Below are 13,556 nucleotides of genomic sequence, written 5' to 3' on the forward strand. Positions count from 1 at the left end.
TTCAAGTCAGAAAAATATTGTGTGGTAATGTAAAAAATATGCACTCTTCACAGAGAGGCTTCTGTAATACCAAAAGTTGATGAATATAGTAAATTGGTGCCACAAAAGTGTATCATACTATGATAATGTCATTTAAAGATCACAAATAGATGCCAATGACATGGCAATCTAGAAGACAATAAAACAATCAAAAAGTATAAAAAACTAATAGTTGACTCAAAATCAATTTCAGTTCCTTGTAATATTATAATGATACCTGCAGAGATTTTAATAAGAACCAAGTTTGATATGTTTCTGCAAATTTGCCACTGAACACAACATGCCTTATAGAGAATACTACAGAAATAGCATGTCGCAATAGTCCTTAAGCAAAATATGATGTAAATACATAGACCCCATGTGCTCTTGAGGCTCTATACTTCTTACTGTAGCTTCCTAGACCAGCTACGCCATATCAGGATATTATATTATAGAGTACAATAACATTAAGGGAAAAAGAAGTCCTTTAAATCTCTCTTTAAATTTACATTTGAGTAACACAGAAACACATAATAGATGCATGATGAACAGTATACTGATACTAAAAGAGCCAAGGGACAATACATAAAAAAAAATAAAATAAAATAAAATTAATGCTCTGTTAAAATATGTCAAAGTTATATGTTTGAATATGTATATCTGTGTAAGTGTGTGTGTCTGTGTAGGGTGGAGGAGGTGGGGGTGGGGTGGGGGGTCAGAAGATTATGGATTGATAGAAAGAAATAGTCGCCAAAAACAGCCCCCAACTACCCCCTACCCCAACCCCCTCCCCCCAGCCTGGGGTTTGAATTAATGTGTTTCTATTTTTGGCCCTCCCGTGTTTCCAGGGGAAACCTAATGACGCAATGACGTCAATGCAGGTCACCAGCAAGAAGCAGACTGGAGGAATTGAGTGGCTTCCATTAGAGGTTTTGCAGCATTTTCCAGAGAGGAGGGAGGAGGACAAAATGGATTAAGATTAAGAAAGGCACAGAAATAAAATAAATATAGAACGAAATGAAGGGGAGGCAATGCGACTGACGTCTGGGAAGAGAGAGGATGGAGGGAGGGTGAGAGGGTGGAGGTGGAGGGGTGGGGGGTGGTGGGGGGGACCCTACTGCTGCATATCAATGGGCGCCGTTCAAATTCCCAGGGATTATTGGAGGGAAAAAGGGGGGGAAGAGAAAAATGATGCACGCTTCCTCGGATCGGTGATGACTGGGTGAGCCCATTCTATTTATATTATTTCCTCTTTTGCTTATTGTTGAAGTGAGTAAAAAAAAACAACCTGCCATTCTGTTTTCGTGGTTATAGACAGTGTTGCCATATAGAGAGCCATTGAGAAATTCATCCCCGAGTTTGGCGGTGAAGCATGAGTGGCCAGTGTTTTCTCCGGAGAGACGTGTTGATGTGCGAGGATAGGAAAAAACATAGCCTGTTCAACTAAAAGTGTTGACTTCCACTGAATTGATTGCAATTCTTTATCATTAACCGCAGCGGTGGACGTGCTCCGTCTACAGCCCTGTTATACCGATGCAATACAAATTCTGCATCCATCGATGTATATTCACCGCTGACAGAGAGTGTGCTCTGAGGGGAAACACATTTTAGTATCGATAATTACAATACTGATGACTGGCCGTTATCTCAATATTAGAAACAGCATGAAAGGATCAAGGCAATACTTGCAAGCAGTGTCGTCTAATTGCAATGCCAATCACTCAACATCTTACATCATTTTGGATAGGCTCGTGAAATGTAAACGATTCCGGTGAGTTTCATTAAGATCGAGCTATCTATAGAAATGAAGCCGGTTGATCATCATTTGTCAAGAGGCTACTTTTCATAGCCGGGCGGTGTGTGTGTGTGTGTGTGCGTGTGTGTGTGTGCCTGTGCGTGTGTGTGTGTGTGTGTGGGGGGGGGGGGGGGTCGTCGTGCGCGTGGAACCTAGGAGAAGTAACGTTACTTCTTTCTGCGTGTGGAATAGCGAAGACTAGACCCTTCTGGGGGGGGGGGTGCTCGCGCGCACGCGGACGCAGGCACAACCACATATTGCCCACTCGGCAGGCTTTCAATGCATTATGGCAACAAGTGCCAATTCATGCACGATCAATTCATCTACATCCCGTCTTGATGCACAAAAGCAGAGATTTTACATGGTTCTATCAGATGTTTTTATTCTATTTTTTCATTATTTTTCTTTTAGAATTCTTTCAATTTTCTGGTGTTCCTGCCATGCTCCGTTTACCCGTCTTTTTTTTTAACCAACTCCACTTCTCCCTCTTTACACAATCTGGGCTCCAGTGCAGGGCGTTCACCACGCAGCGAGAGCTGGTTTCAGCACCATGGACGGCGCTCTGTGTGTTTCAGGACCATGGAGAGCGCTCTCCCTGCATCCATCGTTTTAAGGCCAACGAGTAGGTGCCATGCAATCCTCTTTGAACACCGCACTGATCATCCTTTACTGTAAAGGTGGACCTACCTCAGCAACGTCTCTAAGACCAAGAGCTTAACGTGGTGAAGGGCCTGTAGGACTGACACTGCGAAAATTAGATAATTGGAGCCCGGTCGAGACATCGTAGATACACCACATGTTATTCATCCAGTAAATGAATAATAAAACAACATCTTCCATCAGTGTATGACGTATAACAAAGTAAGATGAATATGGAACAATGTAGGACACATTTGGAGAAAGAGCAGCATAGAATGTGACACTTTTTTTCCCACATATGACGCATGTGGTGAGGTAAGTGTGGCAGATGCCTACGTGTGCAGATGGTCCAGTCTGTTGGTCCCTATCCGCCCTGGGCTTGACGTAACACCCATATACAGGCATAGGCCCCATCATCCAGATGTGGTCCTGTGCTGTGCATGCCTCCTGAAAAGACACCACAAAAGCCCTTTTTTAAAAACTCCCTTTTTTATGAACTTGTTCTTTACTGGAGCATGAAATTTCATGATGTAGGTCTGCACATTGACTGGATTTACACTTGCAGTTTAGCTTGTGTTTAATCCTATGTCGCAGGACTTTTTAATATTTTTTTCAGGATTGCAGTAAAAAGTTCTGTTAGATCTTAAATTGAGATGTAATTTTTTTAAATAGTTTTTCTAATGGGTTTATGAAGAAGACCAAAATACAGTAATATACAATAATTCTTGTAATGATAATTGCTGCAGGTTGAAACAATTCAAGATCATATGTGCAATGTTATTCTCTAGAATATTGACTCAGTTTGCATTAGAGGTCAAACTTAAACCTGTTTAGATTTGACAAATGATCAAAATAGGTCTTGAAAGGTCTGAAAAAGCTGAAAGAACAAAATATAAATAAAGGGAGGTATGGTAATATCTTAAACATGATGTGAGCTCCATTAATAATCCCTAGAGTAAAATCCTTTTTAAAACATCTTTCATTCTGTTATATAGCCATACTGTCTTAATAGAATAGCAGTAACTCATTTGTTTTTCTTGTTTGGTACAACAGATAGCATTTATTATAAATGGAATATAATAAAAGTATAATAAAAGTTCATCAGTTGAGAGACAGTTCTAATCAAAGTTATAATGGCAATGCAAACTTCATGAAAAGCACATAAAAGAGACTAAATGCACGCTCAATAAAGCTGCAATGGTCAAAAATGTAAATATTTGAACATGAAGTAGGGAAAAGGTGATAACTAGTCAGAATATGTTGTAAAAGAGCATTTTATTGTATTGTGTTGCCAGTAAATGTAGAGAATTAGATTCTCAAAACACACCTTTGCTGATTTTGTTGGATGAGAAGTTGATGTGAATCACCCAAGTACGCCACATTATTTGTGAGCAGTTTCGACCTTCAGCAGATGGTGGCTTTACAGGCAATTATTTCATTATGATCAGGGTGTGGCATGGGATGAAGCAACTACTGGTATCACTGAATTCACACAGCGTGAAAGATGTAGCTATGTATTTGGTGTTTTCTACTGTCTTCTCCATAACATGTGGTGGCTGGCTCGTGATGGTGGGCAGTGGCGGGGGTAACTGAATGTTTTATATTTCCTGGTTTCGGTATCGGCTGATTGGATGTGGTGTGTTTTAACAGTTTTAACATGGTCTTAGAGCTCTGACATGTTTGAAACTGATGAAGTGGAGTTTTGAATTATCTGCTTGAATGTCAGAGATTTATTGCTGCTGTTGATTTTCTGAATGGAATTCTAAACTGGTCAAGTGAGAGTGGATGAAAGGTGGAAACCAAAATCTAAACTATTTTCCAAATGTTACTGAAATGAAGAGTTGGTTTGTAAAAACAGTTCCTCCAGTTCTCGCATCACACAGGTAAAGCTCTGTCATATCACAACTGGTCACATCAGCACAGACCTTCCTTCCAAGGAACAGAACTCAATGAAAATGATGTTTATGAAGCAGTTTGCTCTGAACCTCGAGACAGTTCATACTGTAGTGCTATTCTGCGTGAGATCATCTTCTGCAATGACCAGTCCAGAGAGAATGAGAGCTGAAGCTTGTGAATGGTGTTGATGAGGTCCAATATACATCACACCGTGGGATTTACTGCCCAAAAGAAAGAGAACACCTTTCCCCTTTAAGAACTGAACTGTACCAGCTCACTAATCTGCAGAGAAGACCAGGGTGAAGTCGTGTCTTATCAGGTGAAAGGATGAGGTGATGATGTCAGGTGTCACCACCTGTCAGGTGAAGACGGTGGAGTAGAAAATGGTTGCACGCCTTTTTCCATCACAAAGCTGTGACAACTTTGGCTCCTGGAAATGTGGAGAAGACAACAAAGACCAAGTCAAAGACCATAATAACCAGCACCATACTGTCCTGCATAACATCTGCATGAATCATCTTATTTTTCAGCCATTCTTATCAACTTGGCGGTGGAGTGAGGGAGGAACCTCCAAATGACTCAAAATAAGAAGGGACTATCACAAGCTTTTTCTAATGTAAACCTTGGACACAGTTTTGAATGGCTGTAGTTGAATCTTCAGGACTTCTGCACTCAAATTCATTAGGAAGGAGCCTTCAAGATAATAAAGCTATGACAGTTATCGTCTCTTTCAGAGAGAAAAAGGCGACTTCCTTTGGTTCTTTTGGTGATGGAACATTATATGTGTTTCATAAGGACCCCTAATCAACTGTAACACCCTTCAGGAACATTCATTTAATTATGATAGAATCACTCAGTCCAGTCAAAATCAACATTATGATATTGAGCCTAAAGTCTCTGTTTAGGAGCCATTGATGATATATGACTTATATGAACCAGTGTCCCACTCTTAATTACAATGAAAATGATGCTGCTCTTCTTCAGTATTGTTTATTGAAGCTCTTATTGACATAATTTTTTCTAGGACATTTTAGTTCAGTTTCATGTAGCAGCATTGTCAGCATCTATACATTTTATCACATCTTTGTCGTTCTCCACATTCCATTCATTGTGTCTGCAGTCAGCGGGGTGTCTACCTTGGCCATAAAGAATTAAGATGTACAAACAGTTTACAAATTCATGATATTCAATGAGAAGATCTGTAAAAAACAATATTTCATGATTCTTGGTTTGGGTTTTTGTAGATACATTCTTTAAGAAAACAGTAGGAGATGTTTTGTGAATGAAGCCAAAATGAATCATGAAAGAATAGAACTCATAGAGTGAGTCAAGAAAACAGGGTTCATATAAAGTTGTGGCGTTCGAGTAGACAACTGATTTTTGACAAAGAGACTTTTAGGAAGCTTAGGGGCAATATGTTTCATGTGTTCGTGAGAGGTTGTGTAATTGTCACCTATATACCTGTTGTCTTTTTGGTATCACCTGTATTGTGATCAGCCATTTTCTGGACAAATAAACAAATAAATAAAATTGGTATTAAAAAAGTAACTAGAAACACGTATTTTCTTTTACCATGCAGTTTGAAGTACTTTGTGCCCTGTAGATGCCACCCATTTTGAAAACTACCTGTTTTAGAAAGGCCTTGCATACATCTGATGCGCTGACGGCTCTTTCCCCTTCTGTAGGTGCTGAGGACATCGCCACAAGATCATGAAACACTTTGTCCTTTGTGGGTCTTTTTGCGGTCTGGGCTTGCTGTTCCTAAGGCAGTAGCCAGGAAGCCCTTACCCCAAAAAGTATCTGCACTGGATTCTGGCATCTGAAACAGACGCCGCAACTTCTTTCTTCTGGATGGAGCAGTGAGTATCTCCCGTCTCTGTGGGTGATTCAGAGCGAAGCCCCTACTTATTAGTGACTTACACACAGTACTTTAAGGTATTTTAACATATGTCACAATCTGAGCTTGTCAAAGGCTTGGCCAAAGTTAGGTGTGGCTTTTGATCAGTCGGGAAATACAAGAATAAGATTTTTAAAGAGGAAGTATTTGAGGGACATAACACAGGATGTGGTTTAATCGGAACAGGCAACCTGAGACAAATCCGATTGCAAGTAGTCTTATTACAGTAACAGATTGACAGCAGCTTGACTCACCTCGACTTCAGATTGAAAAGTGTAAAGCTTTAGTTATATATATCAAAAAAAATTAACGAGTCAGTACACATACGGTATATTCTTCACTGTTCACAGCAAAGGAAGAGCCATTAGGTTGCAGAATAACATATGATATCTATACTGAATATCCTATTTGTGTCCATAGAAGAATCTAGATAAAAGCCATTACTCGTTTTCCATTAGTTCATGCTTATACACAGGAGCAGGTGGAGACGGATGTCGATTATGGACAGAGGTTAAATTAGTCAAAATGACAGTGACGTTTCTCTTAAACTTTGTACATTTAAAGCATATGACAAATTCTGCTTTCATCATGTCATATAATACTAGTCTGTTTTTCTAACTTTGTTTTGGAACAGTGGATGTAGATCTGTGTCATGTTAGTTTTTTCTTATCCAGTTAAAAAAATTATAGTAATAGGCTGCCTTCACGCATTTGTGGGTACATTTTCAATGATTTTGCATTATCCCTGTGTGTAAGTGTATTGTGGAAATAACATGATGTAATGGTTTGGTTTTCATATCCTGTACGTCATCAGGTCCAGCGGTATAAATTCAATCTGTACACTCCAAACATTTTAGATTATATGCTATAGAATTTCTATTGTATTTATAGTATTACATTTATTGATTATATACCCAATAGAAATACATCACATCATATATGTTACAGGAGTATCTGTTTAAGTATTTTCTAAAATAACATATTTATGAATGGAATAATCACCAGGCGAGGGATTTATAGAATGATGAATTGAATCAATGAGCTGAGGGAAAAGAGACATGCAGCTTCGAGCCTTTGACGTCCTATGTATTATATAAACATGATTATTTATCCAAACCCATGAGCTTCCACAATGTGGTTTTTGTACGTCAGAACCTTAGGCAGTTTTTGCTTCTTGTGCGCTGAAGAAGACACTTGCTCAGACCATGTGACTCCATTGCTCAGTGAGTGTTTGTATGCACGTATGTGTACTGTACATACAGTGCATGCTACATATGGGCACATACAATGAGGAGAACATGTTAAGTGAGGTTGTGCAGATGTGTTGTGTCCTTCATTGTAATGGCAGTGGTAATCTCTTTCCATTTGTACTCTCAACTCTACTCCCCTCTCTGATTTTATATTGTAACCTGTTCTCTTGACTGCTTCTGTGCTCGTGTGGTCATACATGTTCATTTTTATTTAAAGTCACTCACCTTTTTTTCTTGTGTGTCATCTTGTTTTTACATGTTCATTACTGTAAGCTGGACATTTCTTGAGTGTCTTGTGTCTTGTTAAATAAAGATTAAATAAAATTAATATTGTATTGTCTTCTTGTCTGTCCAATATTTTATAACCAATATGAATCCTCCTTTGGATTTGCAAGTGTTTCAGTACTCTGTGTATGTCTAGAGTGCTTTATGCTTTTTTTTATGATACACATACTAAATATTACTAAATACCGATACAAACATGGCAATTGTGATCTCTCTGTGATTTCTAACTCTCTTTTGAAGAATCGCTTTACAAGAATTTGTCAGAGGTTTAACGAAAACCCAGCTCCTTAGATATTAAGTACAAATACACTACAGCTACAACTGACGCACATCATACAAGAATAACACACTAATTCTTTAAAAAGTAATACAGACTTTACGGTCCAAAAACAGCGCCAACTGTTCCCACACTAAACCACTGACTCTTCCTGCCTTGTGGGTGGCTGCAGTATCACAGACTAACATGAGTAACATGTTTTCCAGTAGACAGGGCCCTTGCTTCCATTAATTGACCTAACAAATCTCTGCCTGACCTTCAGATTGGAGCTAGAGATTCCCAGTTAAATCATGACTGTGGCCCGCAATTTGTCACACATCGCCCTGGGAAATAGGGCAGCGCCTCATCCATGTCATCAGATAGGGACGTGGGTTGGTGGATGTACTTTTGCTCCTCTCCCACTTGTAATGGAGTAAATTAAATTGGTAACCACAGGCAAAAGACAGAGGAAAGGATTTTTTCTGTCTCACATTACTGCACAATATTTATTTTCAATATCTGTGGCTCCATGTAATTTTGAAACAAAATAAATATTTGGGCAGAAGAAGTGCATTTGGAGTATTTTTCATGTCTTCACAATGGTGAAAAATTATGATTTTCTCTTTAAAATATTTTCATACATATGAAACAATGAAGCATATCAGCCGACAGAACAGATGGCTTAAAAAATATTAATAATAAAGAGGAAAATAATCAGATCAAACAGTTTGAAGGGATGGACAGAACTTGTCTACACTATGGACACAAACGTTTAAAAAAGAAAGGAAGAGAGTTGTCTGAAAAGGTAAAAGAGAATCAAATATTCATAAAACCATGGGAAACTTCTGGGATACACCACATTAAAATACTTGCTGAAGGTCTATTGTAATTCAATATAAAGATCCACAATAATTCAAGGTCATAAATGCATGATTTCGGAGATGATGCATTTCATAGGAGATTCTTTAAGGCTTGTCTTGAAAGGGAATGAATAAAAAGAGAAGAATTGTCATATAATGTTGAGACATACTTAACACAAACTGATGAATTGGTTTTCTGTTAAATCTCTGGGTGACTGTAGCCCTCCAGAGGATGTGTTGAGAACTGCAACCAAGAACACAATGCTGCTCCATCACATAGACAAACAAAACACTGTTCAAAAAAAGTACTGAAGCGAATTCAAAAAGTATTCCAGTAAAGTTTTCAGTATTCCCAGCTGGAAACAGACATGTTTTATAACAGGTGTATTTAGTTAAAATATCAAATTCATACTGGTAGTCTCCTCCCCATGAGGTATTCACACCAAAGTTACGGTAAAAAGTGTTAAACATGAATGATTGAATGCCTCATTTGGTGAAACACAATATGCTCTCTGAGCACAAGGTTGCTATTCTTGGCTTTCGGTTTTCAATAGGTCTGGTCTGTGTTTTGGTTTTCAGTCTTGGTGTTGTTGCCAAACACTGCCGAGTATTTTGTTTCAACTCAATGATGTGATTAAATTTAATTGCAAAAAGCCTGTTTATAAAAGAGGTTTTAAGTGACTTGAGTGGACTCAGCAGAAAATAAATCTTGTTCCAGTCATTCATGCTGCTGGGAGAACTGGCAGCATGATTGTGTTTTTATTCAGGCCACTGGAGATGACGCAAAAAATTAATCATGCAGAAGTTTTGGTAGATGCGTCATTACTTTCAAGACCAATAAACTCCTTATGGTTAAAACATCATCCCAAGTGGTGTAGTCAGCGGTTCTCTGCAGTTGTATTTGTCTGTTAGTTAAACAGTGAAAAAACGACTGCTGCAGCAACTTGGACAGGAATGTTGTCACATTAGCTAGACTAAATTACAAATACAGATTGTGGATTATGACTATGTGGATTTACTTCAATATTGCATGTGCAACATTAAATTCACAGTAGTTCAAATTCTACTTCTTAACTTCTGAGGACGACAGTTTAAATATAAAAAGAGGCAACAATTTTTAGGGGCCAAGCTAATGCTAACTTCGGCAAAGGGTTAGCTTTTTATTGCATTTATTTAACTAGAAGGAGAATTTAACAAGAATAAGAGTCTACAGCAATGTTAGCGGCTGTGTGAGACTGTACAGAGGTTTGCAGCAAAATGCTAACTCCAGAATGCTAAAATGCTGACAGTGACAATGCTAAGGTGCTGATGTTTAGCAATTAATGATTACCAAAATTTGTCATATTTTGGAGGTCCATTGTCGGCATGCTAACATTAGTTAATAAGCGCTAAATGCATGGTACACTGGTAGCAGATGGGAATGTCATTTGTTTTGCAGGTATTTAGTCAAAAACAAGTATTTAGCAAATCAGACTTTTAACTTGATGGTTGCACTAGATGAAAAGGTAAGGGAACACCAGAGTTATTAGAACTTATCCTGAGGGGGCAAAAAATAATATCTCTAAATTTCATTGCAATCTATCCAATAGTTGTCAAGCTATAGAGGAAAAGTCAGAAAATCATCAAAATAATTAGGATTCATCCTGTAGGGACTGTGGATGATGTATGAAATTGCATGACAATCCACCAACAGTTTTTGAGGAGTTTTGATCTCAGGACCAAAGTGGTGACGACTGATCGACTCAACCGACCGATCAACAATTCCATTCATAGAGCCACACCGCAAATGCAGCTAAAAATAGGTGAGTAAAACTATTTTGGTTTGAAATAAGGTAAAAAAAAATTGAACATGATTCATGATAACTGAGATTCCAAGGAAAATACACGGCTTTCGGTTTACAACTGAACTTTGGATAAATCTGTCCGCGATGTCTGATCCTTTGGGTGATTTAAGTCTACTATACAGTCATTCTCTAAGTCATGTGGATTAAACCACAGCTATTTCCTGTGCAGACAAGGCATACTGGTTGCCTATAACAATGGTGCACTGAAATTTTTTTTTCACCAGAAGGGGGGTCAGTTGGTGATGAAAAAAAAAGGTGGCCATATGCCACATCAGCTTACTGGAATTGAACAAAGCAGATATTCCAATAAATTGCTCCTCCCTAGTTTCCATTTTAGACTCCTTGCATCATCGGCTTCAGAAGCAAAGTATTTCCATCTGCGTCACATTCTTACTTGAACATAAAGGAGCAATGTGTTTGTGTTCCGTAGCCCAACTGAATGGACGAGACAGTTTGTTTTGGCAAGTTACAGTATAAGATTCCTGTTCTCGCAAACAAAATCATTAATTAAAGTTCTGGGAATCTTGTGCCACCAGGTCGCCGACTACAAAACAGGGTCTCAATTAGTTAGAGTTTAAATAGGAGATGGATGCACAACAGCAGTTTATGAAAAGAATGATGAAGAAGAATCAGTTGACTGAAAAAGTTCAAAGCTATGTGACTGATTAACATAATTCATCCACTACCTTGGCTGCAGAGGAATAATGTCTATTTGGCATAGTTAGCTCATAGTTATTAGAAAATAAATACGATAATTGCATTAAAAGCTCCTTATGTTATCTAGACAGATGTAGATGAAGATGAACACAAACAGAAACTGGTAGAAAACTTTGAACTTAGCTTAAAAATCCAACTGTTAATGTAGCCAGTTGTCCCACATCTTCAGTAAACTTGTCAACCTAAGAAATAGGTCGGTATATTTGGTATAATTCACACCTTCTACACAAAATACCATAGCAGGAATTTCCTCAATATGAAGGACGAGCATACGTCCTCCAAAAGTTGTAACCAAAACCTTTACTTGAGAACAAGAATAGCTTAAAGACAGGTTACCTCCCTGTCGCAGGGATTCCACACATGTAAGTGTGTTTTGGAAACTGTGAGGCATGTAAAACATGCGCCTTTCTTTGTTTTCTTAGTGTTTCGTCAACTAGAAAACAAGACTGGCGGATCAGTTCAAGTGTCTGTCACTAATGTTGGCTTTTATTCTTTTAGTGGTGAGTTTAACGTGTCATTTCAACATTTTCCACTTTAAAACCCCTTTTTAAAAAAGTCATGACATTCTCATGCTTTTAATTTTGAGGAAATATTTCCTCCCAGCCTTGTGCTGGGCTGCATTCATGCAAACCTCAGTGTTTGGTGATACTGAGAAAGTACTCAATAATACCGTTAACGGCCCATTCTGAACCTGAGCATAAGAACTGTGTTTTCCCTAAAGGCCTTGGATTTTCCATCAGGGCTGTTGGTTAGTCCGCTGTCCTTCAGCTGTTGGCCCTCAGAGTCACTAATGCGGCAAAGCCAGATTGAGCCTCCTAAGGGGAGCGATGTGTCTGTTTATGAATTAAGCCGAAGCTGAAAGATGATCCTTCTTGGTATCTGAGGGTTTGTGTTTTGGGTTTCCATCATTTTCACCAGGACGAAGGCAAAGAGAACCTTGATGGGGCTTATATATAAAAAGGAGAGTGAGCCGATTTTATTAGACAGTACTTTGTAAAGAAGAACTTACTCTTACAGTAAACTTTCACAAACTTTGCCAGAGACTGCACTCAGTGATGCATTCAGGTTTTTCAGTAAAAGCGCTGAGGGAGCTTAGTGTAATTCCCCATTTAATGTGAGAAGTACCTGGGTTGAACAACCTTGAGGATATACAGGTGACAGCGCTCACAGACGGTTTGACTTGGCTGTCATGGTGTCACTGGTGTTATTGGAAATTCTGTCATTGGCCACAATAAGGGAACTCCCATCGAGGAAACACAGATTTAAGATTGTGTGCAGCAAAATTGAGAATGTCCTTGCAGTAAGTACATAGACGTTCACTGAAAACCTTGGCGGTTGGAGCATCAAAACTTGAAAAACACCTCCGGAAACCGCCACAGTTTATGAACTCTGTGTGCCGTTATTATGTTTCTATTTTTAACTTGTTGCTGCTTTTGCCTCTAACAGCAATAATAAAAACAGGTAGACAACGTCATAGGCTCCACGTTCCAGCAAAGAAAAGATTTCACGGTTCTTCATTCCATGTATATCTCAAAAGTGAGATAATTGCTTTCGAAGACATATAAAGAAAATCAGAGGACAGTTAAAGATTCCTCTGCAAGGAGATGATGACTCACTGCCTTTACGCTGAATTACAAGATGGAAAATACCATTTTCTCATCTAATATTGCAAGGCATTTCACCTATGTATAAGATGGCATTAACATACACATACTTTATTTCCATTCTTTCCTTCTCTAACGTATCATCTGTTTCTTTGTTTACTTGTGCACATGGGTATTAGTCAGTTTGTGTCGCATGGTGCCAGCTCAAGCTACAATCTACCTACACATTTTCCATTTCTTAAGAGTTAAGATTGAATTGAGACATCAAAAACAGGCTTACATCAGCAGACACGCACTCAACAACTGAAATAATCAACTGGGAAGCAAAAGTAAGAACACAGGTTGAGTGCAGGTTCCAAGTAACTGAGTCAGAAGAATGTGATCTGTCTTTTTATGGAATTTGGTATGATGTTCCTGCATAATCAGAGCATGTTGAGAAGTTGACCTGTGAGGGTCAGGCTCAGGTTTGAGTCGGGGGAGGAGAGAGGAGGGGAAT

Source organism: Seriola aureovittata, chromosome 22, assembly GCF_021018895.1.
Source record: "Seriola aureovittata isolate HTS-2021-v1 ecotype China chromosome 22, ASM2101889v1, whole genome shotgun sequence".
NCBI lineage: Eukaryota > Metazoa > Chordata > Actinopteri > Carangiformes > Carangidae > Seriola > Seriola aureovittata.